General features: G+C 37.1%; 3 non-coding genes across 3 annotated transcripts; all 3 read right to left on the reverse strand.

The window, feature by feature from the left end:
• Nucleotides 1–8,909: 8,909 nt before the first annotated feature.
• On the reverse strand, nucleotides 8,910–8,983 carry TRNAI-UAU. The gene has a single exon. It is a non-coding gene; the product is annotated as a tRNA-Ile (tRNA).
• An 851-nt stretch (nucleotides 8,984–9,834) lies between these two features.
• Nucleotides 9,835–9,908, reverse strand: TRNAI-UAU. The gene has a single exon. It is a non-coding gene; the product is annotated as a tRNA-Ile (tRNA).
• A 1,602-nt stretch (nucleotides 9,909–11,510) lies between these two features.
• On the reverse strand, nucleotides 11,511–11,584 carry TRNAI-UAU. The gene has a single exon. It is a non-coding gene; the product is annotated as a tRNA-Ile (tRNA).
• Between the last annotated feature and the right edge of the window lie 11,200 nt (nucleotides 11,585–22,784).

Genomic DNA, 22,784 nt, shown 5'->3' on the forward strand with positions numbered 1-22,784 from the left:
GATGAGCTTCCAGGACTACCACCTGATAGGGAAATAGAGTTCGAGATTGAGTTAGTGCCTGGTACCAGACCGATCTCTATTCCTCCCTACAGGATGGCACCAGCAAAGCTTAAGGAGTTGAAAGAGCAGCTACAGGAGTTGGTAGACAAGGGTTTCATCCGTTCAAGTACCTCACCCTGGGGTGCTCCAGTGTTGTTTGTCAGAAAAAAGGATGGATCCCTTAGACTTTGTATCGACTACAGGCAGTTGAACAAAGTCACTACCAAGAATAAGTATCCTCTCCCCAGGATCGATGATCTATTCGACCAGCTAGCAGGAGCAGGTTGTTTTTCTAAGATAGATCTGAGATCGGGCAGTTGAACAAAGTCACTACCAAGAATAAGTATCCCTTAGACAGTGACAGAGGTCAAGAGTTTCTTGGGTTTAGCAGGCTACTACAGGAGGTTCGTTCAGAACTTCTCTAAGATAGCGGCTCCTATGACCAGATTAACCAGAAAGAACCAGAGATTCACATGGTCTGACCAATGTGAAGAGAGTTTCGAAGAGCTAAAGAGAAGATTAACTTCAGCACCGGTGTTAGCTCTGCCTACTAGTGATGAAGACTTCACAGTGTTCTGTGATGCGTCCCGAGTGGGATTAGGTTGTGTGTTAATGCAGAATGACAGAGTAATAGCTTATGCTTCTAGACAGCTGAAGAAGCACGAGCTGAACTATCCAACACACGATCTTGAGATGGCAGCTGTTATCTTTGCACTCAAGATGTGGAGGCATTACCTCTATGGGGTGAAATGTGAGATCTTTACAGATCATAAGAGCCTACAGCACATCCTGAGTCAGAGAGAGTTAAACTTGAGGCAGAGACGGTGGGTGGAATTGCTTAGTGATTATGATTGCAGAATCCAGTATCATCCGGGAAAGGCAAATGTTGTAGCCGATGCCTTGAGCCGGAAATCACTAGGCAGTTTATCTCACATTACAGCAGAGAGGAGGCCGGTGGTGAAGGACTTCTACAGGTTAGTTGAGGAAGGGCTACAGTTAGAGTTAACTGGTACAGGTGCTTTGATTGCACAGATGAAAGTTACACCCGTGTTTCTGGAGCAGGTGGCTCAGAAACAACATGAGGATCCAGTGTTGGTCAAGATTGCCAGGACTGTTCAGTCAGGCAAGAGCGAAGAGTTCAGATTCGACGACCAAGGGATTCTCCGCTACGGGCATAGACTATGTGTACCAGACGACATCAGTTTGAAAGGAGACATTATGAGGGAAGCTCATAATGCGTGATATAGCATTCACCCTGGAGCCACCAAGATGTATCAAGATCTGAAGAGAGTGTATTGGTGGCCAGCAATGAAGAGAGAAGTGGCACAGTTTGTGTCAGCCTGCGAGATATGTCAAAGGGTGAAGCTAGAGCACCAGAAGCCAGCTGGAATGCTTAACCCACTGCCGATTCCAGAATGGAAATGGGAGAACATAGCCATGGATTTTGTAGTGGGGTTACCGGCGACGTCCAACAGACTAGACTCCATATGGGTGATTGTGGATAGACTGACTAAATCTGCTCACTTCATTCCTGTCAGGAGTGGCTCTTCTGTAACAGCCCGCTTACCGGACCATCACCGGCACTAGGATCCAGATCGGCTTAAGGCCGCCGGGACCCGTAGTAAGCCTACTGTCAACTCTGTGTACCTGATAAATCCCATACATGATCATACTTAAGCTTAAAACTGTTACTTTTTTTTTTTTTTTGTTTGCTTGACTATCTTTTCTTTCTGTATAACTTTCACTAAGCCTGGACTATGCATGCTCTGTCTGTATGCACTCGAAGAGTGATACCTGCTATGGTACCATACAGTAACTACAGAGATAGAAAAACTACCATGCACCAAGCTTAGCTCATCATCATCACAACATTATCTCAATCATATATATCATAAAAGGATCATGTGCAGAGGGATAACAAGCACTAGGGCCAAGCACAATTCTATAACTCACTATATAGCTTGCTATTACATCATTTCTATACATTACATAAACTCTGTACTGTACATCATTCTCATGTCCACCATTCTATACTATTACATATGCCTTTTACCCTTGCTATCTCTTTCTCTTTCTCTTCTCTGAGGCCCTGAAAAATGGGGTTAGGGAGAGGGATGAGCTACTAGAGCCCAGTGAGCGGAATCTATAAAAATCACATTTAAAACATGTTATCACATGATGTATCACTACACAAACATTTCACATCTCGGATTGGACATGATCCCAAAACTCCCTCTGTCAATGCCCGGCCCCCAAAGGAGCTCACACAGGTCTTTCACTAACTACTCATGGTGCCCGACCCTATAAGGGCTCTCACAGGACTCATCCAAGGTAAATGCCCGGCCCCAAAGGAGCTCACACAGGACATACAAGAATGACAGACTTATGGGCTATTGAGATCGCCTCGGTCCAATCCACATATACAAGTAATAATGCAATGCATCAACTTGGTGAATACTAATGCAAAGCATCCTACATAAACATGGCATTAATGATGCATGAATCATGCTAAAACAGTTCTTAACTTTTAAAATAAAGTTCTGTTCCACTCACCTCTGTCAACTGCTGAGCAGTCTCTGTAACTCTAACTCTGTGGGCCTCCTTGGTCTCTCGGGTCCGTACCTACACAGGTGGACTCAAATGAGGACCAAACTTACTTAAACATAACTCTTCATATCGCCCCAAAACCCCTCTAAAACATCATAGGCATGCATGGAAAAATGGGCAAAAGAAGGCTGGACAGAGCACCTTCGGCGGCACTTTCGGCGGCCGAAACCCCTCTCCAGAGACGAAACTCATGCATGTTCGGCGGCACCTTCGGCGGCCGAAAGTCTTGTCCAGAGACGAAACTCATGCACTTTCGGCGGCCGAACTCCCTCTTTCGGCGGCCGAAAGTCCCTTTCTCACCCAAAGCCTAGCTTTCGGGGGCAAGGTTTGGCAGCCGAAACTGCCTCCACAAGGGGTTCGGCGGCCGAACCTTGCTTCGGCGGCCGAACCTGGATTCTCCAGAAAGGCAGAATCCGAGCACAACTCATGCTCTCAGCCTCCAAAATCCTATCAAACACCCATAACATGCATACCAACACTTCTGAACTAACATATAACATAACTCATGCATATAGAGGCCTAAAAACTAGCTCAAGCCTCAAAAACAACAACAAAACTCATAGAAACTCATATGATCAACATATGCTCAAACTCATGCTTATACCCCAAAACATGCCATAAACCTCTCCAAAACTTCTAAAACTTGCTTTAAACATAAGGGGAGGTGAGGATCCATGCTTACCTCTTGAAGAACTAGAGGATTGATGATCCAAGCTTGGAGATGGAGGAAAACTCAATCAAAATCTCCAAGTGCTCAACTTTGCTTCCTTTTGCTCAAAACTCTAAAACAAAGCTCAAATCAAGTTAAAACATGCAAGATTTGAGGAAAACATGAAAAATCACTCCAAGGAGAGCTTGAACCTACCTTTGACCCAAAAACAGAGTGTTTAACACTCAAGTCTCGGGCAAAGGGGCTTTTGTAGTGGCCAACTGACTCTTCCTTCGGCGGCCTAACGTGCATGCGAAACCATGCAACTTTCGGCGGCCGAACTTCACCTTCGGCGGCCGAACCTGGCTTTTGTCCCCTTGGCCTTTTCATTTCAAAACTCAATTTTCTTAACTCAAAACATGCAAACATGATAAAAACACTTAAAAAACATCTTAAAAACCTTTCTTATACCCTTAGGGCAAGCTCTGACATCCTCGAATCCCGACTTCCAACGGAAAATCCGCCGGAACGTAGGAATTCCGATACCGGGGTCTAGCCGGGTATTACATTCTCCCCCCCTTAAGAACATTCGTCCCCGAATGTTCCTCTCTAACTCAAAACAGAGTAAAAACATAACATAAAGCACATAAAGAACAAAAGAAGCTAACACTAACCTCAAAAGAGATGGGGGTACTGTTGGAGCATAGACTCCCGTGTCTCCCAGGTGCACTCTTCGATGTTATGGTGGTTCCAGAGGACTTTCACCATCGGGATCTCCTTGTTCCTTAGCTTTCTGATCTGGGTGTCAATGATCCGCACTGGTTGTTCTTCATACGTGAGATCACCTAGGATCTCCACATCTGGTTCGCTGAGAACCTTACTCGGATCTGACACAAACTTTCGTAGCATAGAAACATGGAAGACTGGATGGATTCTTTCCATAGACATAGGCAAATCAAGCTTATACGACACATTTCCGACCTTCTGTAAAATCTCAAAAGGTCCAATGTACCGCGGAGCCAGCTTACCTTTCCTCCCAAAACGAACCACCCCTTTCATTGGAGACACCTTCAACAAGACCAGATCCCCCTCCTCAAACTCTATGTGCTTTCTGCGAACGTCTGCATAGCTCTTCTGCCGACTAACAGCAGTCTTGAGCCTCTCTCTGATGATGGGCACCACCCTGTTCGTGATCTCTACTAACTCAGGCCCTGCTAGGGACCTTTCTCCAACCTCTTCCCAACAAACTGGTGACCTGCACTTCCTCCCATACAGAGCTTCATATGGGGCCATCCCTATGCTAGCATGATGGCTATTGTTGTAGGCAAACTCCACTAAGGGTAGATGCTGCCTCCAAGATCCGCCAAAATCTAGCACACACATGCGAAGCATATCTTCTATGGTTTGGATGGTCCTCTCTGACTGTCCGTCAGTCTGTGGATGGAAAGCAGTGCTGAAGTCTAATCTTGTGCCCATAGCCTCTTGCAGACTTCGCCAAAACCTGGAGGTAAACTGGGGTCCTCTGTCAGACACTATAGAAACAGGAGCCCCATGCAACCTCACAACTTCCTCAAGATACACCTGCGCTAGCTTGTCCTGCGCCTTTTTATGTAACAGCCCGGCCCTTTTCCACCGGCACTGTTACCACTCACAGCCCGGACTGGCTCCAGCGCTGTGAGCAGCTCTTAACATCCTCTCACCCTCACGGGCTCTTGAGGCAGGATTTGTCCCTCGGGGAAGCCAGTACGGCCCACCTTAGCCCGAGTGGATTTGGCTTATGGCACTTTTCCACCATAAGTCGCCTCCCCCACTACTCGAACCCTTGACCTCCCACTTTAAGGGACGGTCCGGCTGAGAGTGAGTACCATTTGTTCCAGTGGAACAAATGGTACTCACTCTCAGCCGGACCGTCCCTTAAAGTGGGAGGTCAAGGGTTCGAGTAGTGGGGGAGGCGACTTATGGTGGAAAAGTGCCATAAGCCAAATCCACTCGGGCTAAGGTGGGCCGTACTGGCTTCCCCGAGGGACAAATCCTGCCTCAAGAGCCCGTGAGGGTGAGAGGATGTTAAGAGCTGCTCACAGCGCTGGAGCCAGTCCGGGCTGTGAGTGGTAACAGTGCCGGTGGAAAAGGGCCGGGCTGTTACATATAAAAGAACCCATGGCCGAAAATGGGCGAGCTTTCTCCCCTATTTTTGGCCAACGGTGAGTCCATGCTCTCCCATGGTTGGTTTTGGTGATTTTCCTCAAATCTTTCAAGTTTTAACAAGTGGTTGCTTGGTTTTTGAAGATTTGTGAGCTTAGAACAAGTTTTTGGAGTTTAAAGGCCCAAGGAGCTAGATCTCTCCCACCTCCGAGTTGGATCGCCTCTCCTGTCGATTTTCAAGAGGTAAGAGTAGATCATCACCTCTTTTCATGTTTTGACTAAGTTTCTTGAAGGTTCATGGGGTAGAAATGCATGTTTAAATTTGTTGTTTGTTGTTAGGGTAAATGTTGAGTTTATGAGCAATGTATGATGTTTGAGTTGCTATTTGTGTTTGTGTTGGGGTTTAGGATAGTTTGATACCCTAAATGCTTTTTGCTTGTGTATGCATGTTGTAGAATAGCTAAAATGCATGTTGGAATGGTTTGGGAGGCAATTGTGCATAGAATGGCTGAGTTCTGCCACTTTGAAAGGACTCAGGTTCAGCAGCCGAAGGGACTTTCGGCCGCCGAACCTGCCTGTGGAGGCAAACTTTTGGCTGCTGAACCCTGCCCCCGAAAGTTGGACTTTTGGCTCTGGAAGGGATTTTCGGCCGCCGAAGGTGCCGCCGAACATGCATGAGTTTCGGCTCTGGAACCACTTTCGGTCGCCAAAGGTGCCGCCGAAAGTGGCTGAGTTTCGGCTCTGGAGGGACTTTCGGCCGCCGAACCTGCCGCCGAAAGTGCCCTGTTCAGCCTTCCTTTGCATGTTTTCTATGATTGTTTTAAGGTGTTTTAGGGGGTTTTTGGAGAGTATTTTAGAGTCATGTTCATGTCTGTTTGGTCCCTCATTTGAGTCCACCTGTGTAGGTTCGGACCCGAGGAACCGAGGACCCCAGCAGTGAGTTAGATGCTTCAGTGTCTTTTTAGAGCTAGCCTGAGGTGAGTAGAATAACTCTTCATGTTTCAAAGTAAATAAATCAAATTTTGAGCATGTTCATCATCACGAATGACATGAGATATATTAGGTTGTCTGCATTAGAATTCACGAATATGTTGCATTGCATAATATGATGATGATGTGGATGGGTATTGTATGATCCTTTAGTCCTCGTATGATATGATGTGATATGGTATGGTATGGTATGGTATGGAAGTCCAGGTCGAGGCCCATTCTACGCCCCTGGCACTATGTTAAGAGAAAGACCAGGTCGATGCCCATTCTACGCCCCTGGCATTATAGGAATATTATGTTATGTTATGTTAAGAGAAAGACCAGGTCGAGGCCCATTCTACACCCCTGGCACTAATGGATATGTAGAGGACTATTGGTGACAAGACCATCCTTGATGTGATTTGTTTGTGATGTGATGCATTCCATGAGATCATATATTTTAAATACAATGTTTTATTATTCTGCTCACTGGGCTCTAGTAGCTCACCCCATTCCCTTAATCCCCCAGGTTTGCAGGTATGGGATAGATAAGGAAGTCATCAAGAGTAAAGTCATGTTTTATATAATAGCTAGCTGTGGACATGAGAAAGACATCGTAATGTAACGTATAGTAATGAAATGTAATGTAAAGAATTGTATTGAGGATAGAATTGTGCTTGGCCCTCGTGTATGTTAATCCATTTTTGATACATGATCTTGTTAATGAAAGGTTTTCATGATGTTTATGTAAACCAAGCTTAATATATGATATGTTGCCCCATTGGAGCATTTGATGATGGCTCCAATGTGGGGTTTTATGATTATGAGTTTTGCATTCACAGGTTAAGCTTGGTGAATGAAAAGAAAAAGTTTAAATTTTTATGTATATGTTTAATCATGTATGGGATTTAACAGGTATACAGGATGTATGTTAGGCTTGCTACGGGTCCCGGCGACCTTATGTCGTGGATCCTAGCGCCGGTAGTGGTCCGATTTTCGGGTCGTTACATGAATTCTCAGGAACCAATATTGGGATAAATTAGTAGAAATTAGTAATAAGAAAAGGGTCATGTCAGTTTCTTGTAATTCCTTTGTATTTATTTATTAAGGGGAGTGTCACCTCAGACATATTGATGCCTCCTCCCACCATAGTTCTACTTATTCTTAAGGCTCTTTAGGGGGAGTGACCCCCTTGTCTGCAAGGTGGGAGAGGATCGTTGCCATGATTATGTAATGACTATTTTGCCCCTAGAATAAAATAAGTAGCCCATTCACTAAATCTCTGTGCTTGGTTGCTTGTTGATGTGCTTGTATTGCTATAATTATCTAATCATGATATTTTCACATGATAACTCTGGCTTTCCCCATTTTTATGGGAATCGAGCAGGAGGTCCTAACCATTACGTTCCTTTGTCCAGGTGAACGCGTAGAGAGCTCGGCTGACTTGGCTTAAAAAGAGTTCAAACCAAGTTGGGATAAATTAGTAGAAATTAGTAATAAGAAAAGGGTCATGTCAGTTTCTTGTAATTCCTTTTTATTTATTTATTAAGGGGGTGTCACCTCAGACATATTGATGTCTCCTCCCACCATAGTTCTACTTGTTCTTAAGGCTCTTTAGGGGGAGTGACCCCCCTGTCTGTAAGGTGGGAGAGGATCGTTGCCATGATTATGTAGTGACTATTTTACCCCTGGAATAAAATAAGTAGCTCATTCTCTAAATCTCTGTGCTTGGTTGCTTGTTGATGTGCTTGTATTGCTATAATTATCTGATCATGATATTTTCACATGATAACTCTGGCTTTCCTCATTTTTATGGGAATAGGGCAGGAGGTCCTAACCATTACGTTCCTTTGTCCAGGTGAACGTGTAGAGAGCTTGGCTGACTTGACTTGAAAAGAGTTCAAACCAAGTGCCGTACGGTTGGAATAGAATAAAATAAGAAAGTATGGAATAGAAAAATTTGGTCTTCGCAAGGGCTTGAAACCCGTGACCTTCGGCTCATAAGACCAATGCTCTAACCAACTAAGCTACAAGACCTTTGCCTTTGAAGATCTAAAATTATTATTTGTGAGTTACTAGCAACAAAAAAAAATGGATTTCAAATACAACAGAAGCCTATGCTCTGGCCTCACTTGCTCATATATCAGGTTTCTACTCCTTGCAGGTGGAAAGTAACAGCCTATCTGAACATGTTAGAGAAGCAAATATTATTACTCATTGTACTTTAAAGTAATTCTTTATTGGTGAAACTAAGATTATATGGATGGATGATCCTCAGTCAATGTATTTTCAAAAAAAAAAGGAGATTTACTATTTAGTCCTTAGATATTGACCATTATTAACAAGTCAGTCCCTGCATTTTTAGAAACCTAATAAAACATCCTTATCTTTTCTCTCCATCAACAAAATAGTCATTCCATTTATTTCTTTCATTAAAAATATAGTGTGAAAAAAATCAAAATTACCTTTCTTCTTCAAGGAAGAATAGAATATAATAATATTTTGGTCCCGACGGGGCTTGAACCCGCGACCTTCGGCTCATAAGACCAATGCTCTAACCAACTGAGCTACGAGACCATTGGCTATGAAGACATAAAATTATTATTCGTAAGTTACTAGCAGCCAAAAAAAAAAAATTAGGTTTCAAATATAGCAGAAGCTTATGCTCTGGCCTCACTTGCTCATATAACAGGTTTCTACTCCTTGCAGGTGGAAAGTGACAGCCTATCTGAACATGTTGTTAGAGAAGCAAATATTATTACTCATTGTACTTTAAATTAATTCTTTATTGGTGAAGCTAAGATTATATGGATGGATGATCCTCGGCCAATGTATTTTCAAAAATGAAATGGAGATTTACTATTTAGTCATTGGGTATTGTCATTATTAATAAGTCAGTCTCTACATTTTCATAAAATTATTAAAGCATCATTATCTTTTATCTCTATCAATAAAATAGGCATTCTGTCTATTTCTGCCGTTAAAAATATAGTGTAAAAAAGACCAAATTACCTTTCTTCTTCTTTTTCTTTTTCTTCAAGGAAGAATATAACAGGTTTCTACTCCTTGCAGGTGGAAAGTGACAGCCTATCTGAACATGTTGTTAGAGAAGCAAATATTATTACTCATTGTACTTTAAAGTAATTCTTTATTGGTGAAGCTAAGATTATATGGATGGATGATCCTCGGCCAATGTATTTTCAAAAAAAAATGGAGATTTACTATTTAGTCCTTAGATATTGACCATTATTAACAAGTCAGTCCCTGCATTTTTAGAAACTTAATAAAACATCCTTATCTTTTCTCTCCATCAACAAAATAGTTATTCCATTTATTGTTGCCGTTAAAAATATAACGTGAAAAAAAAAACCAAATTACCCTTCTTTTTCTTTTTCTTCTAGGAAGAAGAATAGAATATAATAATATTTTGGTCTCGGCGGGGCTTGAACCCGCGACCTTCGGCTCATAAGACCAATGCTCTAACCAACTGAGCTACGAGACCATTGGCTATGAAGATATAAAATTATTATTCGTGAGTTACTAGCAGCCAAAAAAAAATTGGGTTTCAAATACAGCAGAAGCTTATGCTCTGGCCTCACTTGCTCATATAACAGGTTTCTACTCCTTGCAGGTGGAAAGTGACAGCCTATCTAAACATGTTGTCAGAGAAGCAAATATTATTACTTATTGTACTCTAAATTAATTCTTTATTGGTGAAGCTAAGATTATATGGATGGATGATTCTCTGCCAATGTATTTTTAAAAAAAAGGGAGATTTACTATATAGTCCTTGGGTATTGACTATTATTAACTTGTCAGTCCTTACATTTTCAGAAACCTATTAAAACCTCATTATCTTTTCTCTCCATCAACAAAATAGTCCTTCCGTCTATTTCTGCCGTTAAAAATATAGTAAAAAGACCAAAATTACCCTTCTTCTTTTTTTTTTCTTTTTGTTCAAGAAAGAATAGAATAAAATATAATTTGGTCCCGGGCGGGGCTCAAACCCGCGACCTACGGCTCATAAGACCAATGCTCTAACCAACTGAGTTAAGACCATTGGCTATGAAGATATAAAATTATTATTCGTGAGTTACTAGCAGCAAAAAAAAATGGATTTCAAATACAACAAAAGCTTATGCTCTGGCATTACTTGCTAATATAACAGGTTTCTACCCCTTGCAGGTGGAAAGTGATAGCATATCTGAGCATGTTGTTGGGGAAGCAAATATTATTAGTCATTGTACTTTAAAGTAATTCTTTATTGGTGAAGCTAAGATTATATGGATGGATGATCCTCGGCTAATGTATTTTCCAAAAAAAAAGGGAGATTTACTATTTAGTCCTTGAGTGTTGCCATTATTAACAAGTCAATCTCTGCGTTTTCAAAAACCTATTAAAACATCCTCATCTTTTCTTTCCATTAGCAAAATAATCTTTCTGTCTATTTCTGCCATTAAAAGCATAGTAAAAGACCAAATTACCATTCTTCTTCTTCTTCTTCTTCTTCTTCTTCTTCTTCTTCTTCTTCTTCCTTTGGCTATGAAGATAAAAAATTATTATTTGTGAGTTACTAGCAGAAAAAAAAAATGGGTTTCAAATAAAGCAGAAGCTTATGCTCTGGCCTCACTTTGGCTATGAAGATAAAAAATTATTATTTGTGAGTTATTAGCAGAAAAAAAAAATTGGGTTTCAAATAAAGCAGAAGCTTATGCTCTAGCCTCATTTGCTCATATAACAGGTTTCTACTCCTTGCAGGTGGAAAGTGACAGCCTATCTGAACATGTTGTTAGAGAAGCAAATATTATTACTCATTGTACTTTAAAGTAATTCTTTATTGGTTAAGCTAAGATTATATTGATGGATGATCCTCGGCCAATGTATTTTCAAAAAAAAATGGAGATTTACTATTTAGTTCTTAGATATTGACCATTATTAACAAGTCAGTCCCTGCATTTTTAGAAACCTATTAAAACATCCTTATCTTTTCTCTCCATCAACAAAATAGTCATTCCATTTATTTCTGCCGTTAAAAATATAGTGTGAAAAGACCAAATTACCCTTTTTCTTTTTCTTCAAAGAAGAATAGAATATAATATATTTTTGGTCCCGGCGGGGCTTGAACCCGCGACCTTCGGCTCATAAGACCAATGCTCTAACCAACTGAGCTACAAGACCATTGACTATGAAAACATAAAATTATTATTCGTGAGTTACTAGCAGCCAAAAAAAAATTGGGTTTCAAATACAGCAGAAGCTTATGCTCTGGCCTCACTTGCTCATATAACAGGTTTCTACTCCTTGCAGGTGGAAAGTGACAGCCTATCTGAACATGTTGTTAGAGAAGCAAATATTATTACTCATTGTACTTTAAAGTAATTCTTTATTGGTGAAGCTAAGATTATATGGATGCATGGATGATCCTCGGCCGATGTATTTTCAAAAATGAAATGGAGATTTACTATTTAGTCATTGGGTATTGTCATTATTAACAAGTCAGTCTCTATATTTTCATAAAACTATTAAAGCATCATTATCTTTTATCTCTATCAACAAAATAGGCATTCTGTCTATTTCTGCCGTTAAAAATATAATAAAAGACTAAATTATCCTTCTTATTATTCCTCCTTCTTTGGCTATGAAGATATAAAATTATTATTCCAGAGTTACTAGCAGCAAAAAAAAAAAAAAAAAGAAATTGGGTTTCAAATATAGCAGAAGCTGATGCTCTGGCTCACTTGCTCATATAGCAGGTTTCTACTCCTTGCAGGTGGAAAGTGACAGGCTATTTGAACATGTTGTTAGAGAAGTAAATATTATTATTCATTGTACTTTAAAGTGATTCTTTATTGGTAAAGCTAAGATTATATGGATGGATGATCCTCGGCCAATGTATTTTGAAAAAAAAAAGGGAGATTTACTATTTATTTCTTGGGTATTGCCATTATTAATAAATCAGTCCTTGCGTTTTCAAAAACCTATTAAAATATTCTTATTTTTCTCTCTATTAACAAAATAGTCTTTCTGTCTATTTCTGTCATTAAAAAGACGCCTCCTCCTCCTCCTCTTCTTCTTTTTCTTCTTTTCCTCCTCCTCCTCTTCTTCTTTTTCTTCTTTTTTTTTGAGGAGGAGGAGGGACTATTTTATTGACGAAGTGAAAAAATAAGGATGTTTTAATATATTCAAAAAAAAATAAAAAAAAAATTTAATAAATTTCTGAAAATACAGAAATTATCTTATTAATGCAATACTCAATGACTAAATAAAGAGTTTTATTTAAAAGCAAAATTGAGTTTTAAATATTTCCTCTCTCATTTTTTATTTATTTGTAATGGAAAAGAGGATTGAAGGACTATTTGGTTGACATTGAGAAAAAATAAGAATATTTTAATAAGTTTTTGAAAATATAAAAATTAATTTATTAATAATGAAAATATTCAGAAACTAAACAGTAAATTAATAAAAAAATTATAATAATTAATTAATTAATTACATGTTATATATTATAAAAGAATTGAAAGAATAGTGGTTAATCAATTGATTATATGTCATATAATTTAATTATAATTTTGTAATCATATGACATTTACTTTTTAAAATAATGCGTGACATATTAAAAATTGAATATTAAACATACATATTAAGAAAACGTTTATCGCATTTATATTACATTTTTTAATAAAATTTAAATAAAAAAAAAACATTTAGCAACGAGTAGGCTACAAATTTTGACTGTGATGCATATTTTGCAGTTGAGATTGATGCGCACACCTAATTTATAAATAATGAAAAGATTAAAGTATTAAAAGTCAAGAGTCAAATTTATCCTTTAAAGTTTTTTTTTATAAATAAAAAAATATAATTGAACAAAAAATTATATATTTTTAATTTTTCAATAAAAAGAAAAACAAAATTAACTGATGCTAAGAAATAAATTATCAAACAAAAGAGATATTACAATGAAGAAAAAATTAATAAACTTCTTGCAGATTTACCAATTGTATCTTTCTTTCTCCTCTCTGTTTCTGCTAAATGAACATGCATGATCAAGCACTTCTGATTTTGCTAATAGCAGCAGAAGCCTTATTAGCATGATTGTTGGTGTAAAGAACAAGGCTTAAGCTTGTGGGATGCTTAAGATCATCGGAGATGTCTCGCTTCTGAATCTGCAGAGGAAGAGCTGATTTCTGAGCAGTATCTACACGAACTGATTGTGGACGTGGGTAGAAGAAATCAGTTGGGAAAAAGTAGTACTGTTGAAGACCAGCCATGGATTCTCTCTCTCTCTCACACACTCTATGAAGCTGAAGATCAAGAACAAGAACTAAAGGAAGAGAGCTGTGCTTAGAGGAAAAGGAAAGTGGTGGAGGATTCTTGGTTGGAGGATAGTGGCTTCCTTCCTACTCTTTATATAGAGAAGGGGAAGAGACGGCTTTTATGACTAGAACCAACTTCTTTATATAAATATTAATTAATTTTTTCAGTAACTTGGGATTTCAGTCTATTTTCTATTTCTTTGTTTGTCTGTTTCTTAATGGGTGGAGATTTTGTTCTCGAGCATATTCCCTCTTCTTCAATTTTTTTTTTTTTGAAAATTAATTATTTTCAAAATCACATTTGTTACTTACCCACATTCTATACCGCTAACTATTTAATACTATTACGAATTATGAAAATTAAATAATTATTATTTTATAAAAAATAAAATAGTTAAATAATTAATTTTACTGAATTATAAGGATTAAATAGTTAATTCTTCATTTTATTTTATTTTATTTTTTAGGTAAGGGTTGAGGGAGCTCCAAGAAACTGTGGAATGAATGCTAAGAGTGAAGAGACCAGTAGGGATGAGCATTCGGTCGGTTTGGTTTAAAATCGAACCGAATTGAATAAATCAAAAATTGAAATTTTAGTGTTTATGAAAATCGAACCGAATCGATTTTAGTCAGAAACCGAACCGAACCGATCTGATTTAGTTCGATTCGATTCGATTTGATCGGTTTCAATTTTTAATAATTTTTTAATTTTTTACACTTTATTTTTAATATTTTAAAATTTAATTAAAATATTTTAATTTTTATATGATTTAATTTCTCTATATTATTGAAAAAACATATTATCACTAATCGGTTCGGTTCGATTTTTTCATTTTTTTTTATCAAAACCGAACCAAACCGAAATAACCGAAATTTTTAAAATTAAAAACCGAATCGAACCGAAATATATAAAAAACTAAACTAAATTTTTAAATCAATTTAATTCAATCAATTTTTTTAATTTGAACCAAATATTGCTCACCCTAGATACTACCGATATTTCCAAGGATTCTCTTAACTGTTCAGTGGTTTAGATTATTGCTTGACTCGAAGAAGTTCCGTTTTTATATTTTGGCCGCCAAGAGAAATTAGGTGTACGCACGTGAATCACATGATCTCACCACAAAAATGTGCATCAGAGTCCGAAGACGTAGCCTACTTGTACGTAAACGGTTTTTTTTTAAATTAATTTATTCATAAAATGTAATAAAAATGTTTTTTAAATAACTCTAATTAAATCTTTATGTTTTTTTTTTTCAAAATTGAATAAGTCAAACTTAAAATCTTGAATCAATTAAGACTTTATATTTTAATTATGGTCAAAATAAATTTTAATATTATTTTTTTAATCATAAAATATTATTTTTATAATTTAAAATATTAAAAATTAATATTTTAATTAACATAAAAATTTTAAAAAATATATTGATAAAATAAGTAATTTTAAAATTATAAAAATAAAATTTTAATATTAAAAAATAATATTATATTATATAAAAACTTATTTAACCCTTAAATTATTTAATTTACTCAAAACTTTAAATTGATGTGAAATAATAAAAATATAGAAATTTTATTGGACTTATATCTACTTTTTTTTTTTTGTCTAAAATCCAAAACTTTAGTGTTATTGTTAATTTTAATTTTTTTTTAATTTTAGTCTAATTTAAATTTTTTATCAATTTTAACCGATAATCAAAATTAAAATTGATGTGAGGATGACACAACATAAATATTAATATTTTAATTATTATTATTGAAGTGATGGAAAGTTTTATAATAAAGAATTCAAAATTTTTCAATTTTTACCGATTATAACTTAATTTTTTTTTTTTTAGAAAAAGAGGGATAGAGCCCTTATTTTATTAATCTAGGCCATGAAAGCCCCAACCTATCAGCATCCAGTAAAAATTTAATAGTAACAGGAGGCCATTGATGAATTTTCAAATTAAAATCATCACCAATAGTTAAACTAGTCAAACGATCCGCTACCGCATTTGCTTCCCTGTAAATTTTTACCATCTTGACTTCCCAGCTTCTATTGATAAGATCACGACAATTCCTCACCAAATTAGCAACTCTAAAAACTCCTGCACCTCTACCTGCAAGTAAATCTAACGCGAGTTGAGAATCCGTTTGAACTTCAATCTTCTTCCACCCTGAATCCCATGCTAATACTATAGCATAATATATTCCCCATAGCTCAGCTTCCATTGCTCCACAATTGCCCAAAAACCGTTGAAAGCCCAAAAGCCATCTACCTTCATTGTTTCGAAAACAACCTGCACAACTTGCCCTTCCTGCTGACAACAATGCACTACCATCGGAATTCACTACCACCCAGCCTGTTTCTGGCGGCTTCCACCCAACATACTTCAAAGACCGGCCTCTCGGTCCAGACCCAGCCTGCATCGAAAACCTCCATGCATGAACATATTCTTTTGCTCGAAGCTGAATAAAGGACGCATCAATAGTATCCTGGTCATTATTCTCATTAAAAACCAACAAGTTTCTTCGCTTCCATAACCACCAAACGACCGAACTAAAAAGCACATCCCATGGTATTCCATTAGCCAATAACCCTACTTTTTCTATATTAGCAGATAGCCATAAAGGCACATTCAAAATATCAAAAAATGGAGAAACGAAATTGGTAGGTAAAAGGGAATTCCAAATTTGTTTCACATGTTGGCAATCTCGTAGAGCATGCAAAACAGATTCACTTGCAACTCCACAAAGAGGACATAAATCATAATCAATAAATTTTCGCTTTCGGCGTTGAACATTAACCATGATTTTCTCATGTGCCACTTCCCACAAAAACACTTGAATTCGCTGTGGCACCCTAACCTTCCACAGCCCTTGCCAATCCATATTAGATCCTGACACTTCTGAATAAAACGTATCAAACCCTGACTTAACTGTATATAAGCCAGAAGAAGAATGCTTCCACGCAAAACCATCCAAACACGACATATCATCAACTAAAGTAATTGATTGGAAATATAAAAGGACATCAGTAGGAAGAAGAGAATTTAAAATGTCCCAATTCCAGCCTACATTAGGAACCCAGAAATATCGAACACAAACCTGCATATTCAACTCAATCAACGGTTTAAGTGCAAAATTCCAAAGAGGCCCAACCGGAAGCCAATCATCCAGCCAAAATCTAGTGTGCATCCCATTATTCACATCTACAACTATCCCTTTTCGAAGTAGCTCCAAACCATAACAAAAAGATTTCCAATTGACTGAACCATTAGCTCGCTTAGCGACTTCCCAATGAACAAAACCCGACTCATATTTATTGAAAAGGCACCTAACCCACAAAGCTTGCGGATTCTTGTAAGCTCGCCAACACAACTTCCCTAATAGAGCCTGATTCATTTGTCGCATATTTCTGATGCCAAGACCACCTAACCGCTTCGGCAAGGACATTGTATCCCAATTAATCAGATGTACAGCTGGCTTCATATCCTTCCCATGCCAAATAAAGTTCCTGCATATTTTCTCTATTTCATTGCAAAGCGATACCGGTAAAAGAGCACTCTGCATCACAAAAATAGGAATAGCATTAAGAACTGATTGAACTAACGTTAGTCGTCCAGCTTTTGATAGAGCTCTCGCCTTCCAGCCATCAAGTCTGCCTCTCATTTTATCCAAAATACTACTATATGTCGAGACTGAAATCCTCCCATGAATAGATGGCACACCCAAGTATTTTCCTAAATCAGCAGTCAAAGGAATACCTGACCTTGAAGACAAAAGTGACGCCAAATCACTATCAACAAAAGGCGACAAATAAAGAGAAGACTTAGCTAAATTCACTTTCTGCCCGGAAACCTTAGCAAAGTCATCCAAACATGATAAAATCAAATCCAACTGTTCCACAGAAGCTTCTGCGAACAAAACCATATCATCCGCGAACATAAGATGAGAAATCATCGGACCATTACTCGAGATAGGAATCGGCTTCCATCTGCCTTGACGAACAAGCTGTTTAAACATTCTCGAAAGTTGTTCAATACACATAACAAAAAGATATGAAGACATTGGATCGCCTTGTCGCACACCACGAGTCGGTTTAAAAGATTCTAACTTCTCACCATTCCATAACACTGACATAGAAGATGTTCTAACACAATTCATAATATTAGAAATCCAAGCATCGGAAAAGTGGTAAGAACCCAGCACCCACTGAATAAAATCCCAATCTAGTCTATCATAAGCCTTTTCAAGATCAATTTTAATTGCCATAAAACCCCCTGATCGCTTAGACGTTCTCATAGTGTGCAAAACTTCTTGAAACACCACAATGTTATCAATAATTTGTCGGCCAGGAACGAAGCTACTTTGTTCCAATCCAATGAGAGAGCTCAAAACATCTTTCAATCTGTTAATCAACACTTTTGTAACAAGCTTATAAATCACGTTACATAAGCTAATTGGTCTGAACTGAGAAATAAATTCTGGACAAGCAATTTTAGGAATAAGAGTTAGCACCGTTTCATTAACTTCCTCTGGAAACTCCCTCCCGCCCAAGACCTCAATAATAAACGCTGAAACCTGTGAACCTACCGCAGACCAAGATTTCTGAAAGAAAACTGCTTGTAGACCATCGGGTCCTGGAGCCTTGTAAGGAGACATAAGGCGCAAAGCATCATATACTTCATCATGAGAAAAAGGACGATCCAGAAGCAACCGTTGAGAAGAAGAAAGAGCAGGCCCATCAGGTCTAACAAAATGGCTGCAGTCAACCGCCAAATCTTTCGAATACAGCTCCTGATAGTAACCGCTAGCAAGCTCTTTAAGTTGACTAGAATCTTCAATCCACACATTGTTCCCATTTCTCAGCTTGAGAATTTGTTGCTTCTTGCGTTTAATCACGGTAGAAAGATGATAAAACCTTGTATTTCTCTCACCAGAAACAATCCATTCCTCCCTAGATTGTTGAAACCAGTATAATTCTTCCTGCTTCAAAACATCTTCAAGCTGTCGTCTCAGATTAAATTCCAGCTTCACTAAACCTCTCGTTCGCCGGATAGCTAAGCTTTTTTGAACACCATCAATTCGACGGATCAACCTTTGCTTATTATGAAAAATATTCCCAAACTCAGATCGGTTCCATTGGCTTAATGAGTCTTTGGTTGATTTCAAATTATCAAATAAAGAAGTATTTTGCTTCCAACCACGGGAAACAACATCAACAAAATCTTTGTGAGCTGTCCAAGCCGCTTGAAAATGAAAACGACGAACAGAAGAATTTGTAACTCCAAAGCAATTCATAAAAATAGGACAATGATCAGAATGCAACTTTGGAGCATGAATAACTGTAGCTCTAGAAAATGTCATGCGCCAAATCTCAGTACACAAGCAACGGTCTAATCGAGCAGCTTTATAAGAAGAATTAATACCACCCTTACTCCAAGTAAAAGGGGTACCTTCAAAACCCAAATCAATAAGTGAGTTATCAAAAATCCATTGCCGAAAATCACTAGCCCCAATACTGTGAACATTAACATAGCCGGTTTGTTCATTCTCGCTTGTAAAAGAATTGAAATCTCCCAACAATAACCAACTTTTCTCACTTCCATTGAAACCCAGAACCGAATGCCACAAACGTCTTCGTAAACTAATGTCAGGGCTGGCATACACAAAACTCACTAACCACGAGTCCCCATTATCAAGTAACACATTGCATGTAATAAATTGCGGATCTGTCGACACAAGCGTTAACTTAAAAAATATTTCTGACCATAAAATCCAGATACCTCCACTGAAACCAAAAGTCTCGACACGAACCCAATTATCATAACCTAGCTGTTTACAAACATTATCAGCTGAATGGCCAGAAATTCGAGGCTCAACCAAACAAAAAATCTGAGGCTTATAGATACGATTGTATTCCTTAAAAGCTCTCAAAAAATTAGAAGAAGCAGCACCCTGACAATTCCAAACTCCAATAATCATTAAAAATAAGAGAGAAAAGAAAGCCATGAGGATGACTGAACCATAATAGAACGAAAAATCTAGTAAGACCCCTCATTAGAAGGCATCTTACCAATTAAACCACTATTCTGAAATTCATTCAAGGAAGTCTGAGCAATAATTATCATCGCATCATCGTCAAGATTCATATCCTGATTACCATCTCCATTAGCTGCTGGGATATTGGGACGGGTTGGATGAGGAAACGAAGGATCATTAAAATTATCATGTTGATTCCTATCCAATTCTGTTTCTAAATTTGCAAGTCCCACCAATTTTGGGTTAGAAACAACCCAAGTCTTTGACTGATTCGTTCTATTATTCCCTTGAACAACTACATGGTCATCTTGTGCAGCAGCTTTTCTAGAAGATCCCCCTGATCCACTCGAAACCCCTCTAATTTTTAGAACTGAACTTTGCACAGCAGGCCCATTAGATCTCACATAGGAATCTAAAGCAATATTGGGAGTCTCCTCTCTTGTCACAGTAGAAACCACTTGACCCTTCCCTTTAGAATCCCGTAGCTTTTTCTTGCCCAAGACAGGACGAAAATCTTGTACCACTGGTGGAGTCGCATTATGTTCTATATGAGTCTCAGAATCCTGGAGAATAACTAGAGAACTAAAGGGATTATTATTGGCCTTCATCGTTGATTTACCCTTGTTTGACTCCCTCGGACCATGATCACCTGACCCAAATTTAAATACAGATTTTTCCTGAGGACGTTGATTACGTCTTCTATCCTTCTTAACCAGCATCCAATCACCAAAATCATCTAAAACAGCTGGATTAACCACCTGATTCTCGGGTAACTGAGCCACCTTAGGAGCAGGGTTACTATGAACCGAATTAGACACATTCTCTACATTCTCTGGCTGCAACTCTTTCCGCAACGAAGGACAATTATCCTTCATATGCCCAAAAATTCCACATGAAAAACAAACCATATGCAACGCCTCATATTCAATACGTCGAACTCTCCGGTTCAGCTTGAATTTCGACAAAAGAGGCTTCGTAACATCAACTTCAACACATAATCTCGCAAAATGCCCTCTTGTCACTCGGCTAGTGTTATTATCCACTCTGATAGGATCTCCTATCTTCCTCCCCAATCGCATAAGAAAATCCTCATTAAAATATTCAATTGGAAGGCATGGAAAACGAACCCAAACTGCCAAGCGTTCCAAGGAAACATTAAATGGATCAAAATCCGGGCACCATTGGCGAACTGACAAATAATGATCAGCTATAATCCATGGTCCACCCTCCAGTGCAAAATCAAAATCTTCCCTACTATTAAATCGAGCAAGAAAAAAATCGTTGTCCAGAGCAATTAAGTCAATAGGGGATTTAGGTTTCCAGAGTTCCTTCACCCTTCGTGATAAATAGGCATACCCTATTGATCTTCCAATCAGCTTGATAATCAAGGAGTTCTTCCATGGTTTACAATAACGAGATTTCTCAATTTTAGTAAGTTTAATATTAGGGCACTTTTCATCCTCCTCATCCTCTTCCCCATCAGAAAGCTCATACGACTCCTCATCATTCACTTCAACTGTGTCAGCAATCACAGTCTCGTTATTAGGACTCCCATTGACTAGCATATCCCTAAACGAAGGACCCATTGGAGACGGTTGTCCAACAGACTCAAACTTTCTACCGTCTTGTTCTTCTAAAGAGAAACCTCCTTCACCATCTTTACGCTTCCTACGGCCATTATGTTGCAAAAGATCATCCTCTTCCATACCCTCATTGCCGGAATCTGACATTCCGGTGGAATCACAATCGGCAAAAGTTCTAGAGCTATTGGCGGCTTCGGCAAGTTTTCCGAATCTAGCAGCAAGCGACCACCGATTATAACTTAATTTTAAAGTTTTATTTTAAATATAATTCACTAATTAATTTTAATTTAAATTAGTCAAATTTAATATTTTATTTATTTAATATATTTATTTATTATATATATTATATAATGTAAAATAAGTAAATTTAATATATTACCCTATATTATTTAAAATAAATTATATTTTAATTTCTAAATTTTAATATAATTAATAAATCAATTTCTATATTTTTTAAATTAAATATTTCAATTTCTGTATAATTATTCCTTCTAAATTGGTTGTCTTTCCATCTATAATTCCATTAGACCGGTAGAAAGAAAAATAAATATTTTAAATAACTAAAATATTGTCGTGAATACTTAAATCTTTTTTAATATAGTTGAGAATTTTATATTGTGTAAACTATATTTTAGTCTCTAAATTTTAGCGTAATTGATGTATCAGTTCTTACATTTTTAAAATTTAATTTTTAAATCTCTCTATATTTAATCCGTCTAAAATTACAATTTTTTATCTATTATAAACATTAATTCAAAACTAGTACATGATCAAATTTTGTTGAGAGTATAATTTCTTTCTAAAATATTTTTTATAAAAATTTCCAATCTGCTTAAAGTTATTTTGATACCACTTAAAAATAGTTGAAGTTGTAAATATTTTTCTGAACGTATTAAAATTATAAGTATTTAAGTATTTTAATGAATGAAAATTGAAAATTAAAAAGTGTTAAAAATTAGTTAAATAAGATATTATAGATAAAAGTTAATAGGATTTAAGTGTTTTTTTAAATAAAAAATTAAAATCAAAATGTTTAAATTATAATAGATGAGAACGGATTGATCATAAAAAAATTTAAGCGTACAATTTAAAAAATATAGACATCGATTCATTATCTAAAATTCAAGGATTCTAAATATAATTCATCTATTTAAAAATAGTAATAAACACATTTCTACACTTTTAACGATAAAAATGAATGGGAAGACCTCTAATTTGAACAAACTGATTATAGAAAGAAATTTAAGTGTTCAATTTTAAAAACACAGGAATCGATATATTAATTATGCTAAAATTCAGATATCAAAATATAATTTATCCTATCATTTATATTATATAAAAAGTCTAACCAATTATATAAGTAAAACATATTAACTGATAATTGTAATTGCTTTTTATTCTTCTAGCAAGTATTTAAGTATAATTATTTCAAATGGTTCAAGTCAGATGTAT

This window comes from Manihot esculenta, chromosome 8 (genome assembly GCF_001659605.2).
Source record: "Manihot esculenta cultivar AM560-2 chromosome 8, M.esculenta_v8, whole genome shotgun sequence".
Taxonomy (NCBI): domain Eukaryota; kingdom Viridiplantae; phylum Streptophyta; class Magnoliopsida; order Malpighiales; family Euphorbiaceae; genus Manihot; species Manihot esculenta.